Consider the following 1,375-nt stretch of genomic DNA (forward strand, 5'->3'; position numbering starts at 1 on the left):
AATAAGGAGTTCATGATCTGAGCCACAGTCAGCTCCCAGTCTTGTTTTTGCTGACTGTATAGAACTTCTACACCTTTGGCTACAAAGGATATAATCAATCTGATTTTAGTGTTGACCATCTGGTGATGTCCATGTGTAGAGTCTTCTCTTGTGTTGCTGGAAGAGGGTGTTTGCTATGACCAGTGCATTCTCTTGGCAGAACTTTGTTAGCCTTTGCCCTGCTTCATTCTGTACTCCAAGACCAAATTTGTCTATTACTCCAGGTGTTTCTTGACTTGCTACTTTGGCATTCCAGTCCCCTATAATGAAAAGGACATCTTTTCTGGGTGTTAGTTTTAAAAGGTCTTGTAGGTCTTCATGGAACTGTTCAACTTCAGCTTCATCAGCATTAATGGTTGGGACATAGGCTTGGATTACTGTGATACTGAATGGTTTCCCTTGGAAACAAACAGAGATCATTCTGCATCCAAGTACTGCATTTCAGACTCTTTTGTTCACTATGATGGCTACTCCATTTCTTCTAAGGGATTCCTGCCCACAGTAGTAGATATAGTGATCATTGAGTTAAACTCACCCATTTCAGTCCATCTTAGTTCACTGATTCCTAGAATGTCAATGTTCACTCTTGCCATCTCCTGTTTGACCACTTCCAATTTGCCTTGATTCATGGACGTAACATTCCAGGTTCCTATGCAATATTGCTCTTTACAGCATCGGACCTTGCTTCCATCACCAGCCCCATCCACAACTAGGTGTTGTTGTTGCTTTGGCTCCATCCCTTCATTCTTTCTGGAGTTATTTCTCCACTGATCTCCAGTAGCATACTGGGCACCTACTGCTAAAAGATGATGCTGTGAAAGTGCTGCACTCAATATGCGAGCAAATTTGCAAAACTCAGCAGTGGGCACAGGACTGGAAAAGGTCAGTTTGCATTCCAATCCCAAAGAAAGGGAATGCCAAAGAATGCTCAAACTACCACACAATTGCACTCATCTCACACGCTAGTAAAGTAATGCTCAAAATTCTTCAAGACAGTCTTCAGCAATACGTGAACCGTGAACTTCCAGATGTTCAAGCTGGTTTTAGAAAAGGCAGAGGAACCAGAGATCAAATTGCCAACATCTGCTGGATCATCAAAAAAGCAAGAGAGTTCCAGAAAAACATCTATTTCTGCTTTATGGACTATGCCAAAGCCTTGACTGTGTGGATCACAATAAACTGTGGACAATTCTGAAAGAGATGGGAATACCAGACTACCTGACCTGCCTCTTGAGAAACCTGTATGCAGGTCAGGAAGCAACAGTTAGAACTGGACATGGAACAACAGACTGGTTTCAAATAGGAAAAGGAGTACGTCAAGGCTGTATATTGTCAC

The sequence above is a fragment of the Bison bison genome, unplaced genomic scaffold (genome assembly GCF_000754665.1).
Source record: "Bison bison bison isolate TAMUID 2011002044 unplaced genomic scaffold, Bison_UMD1.0 scf7180017864224, whole genome shotgun sequence".
NCBI classification, from domain to species: Eukaryota; Metazoa; Chordata; class Mammalia; order Artiodactyla; family Bovidae; genus Bison; species Bison bison.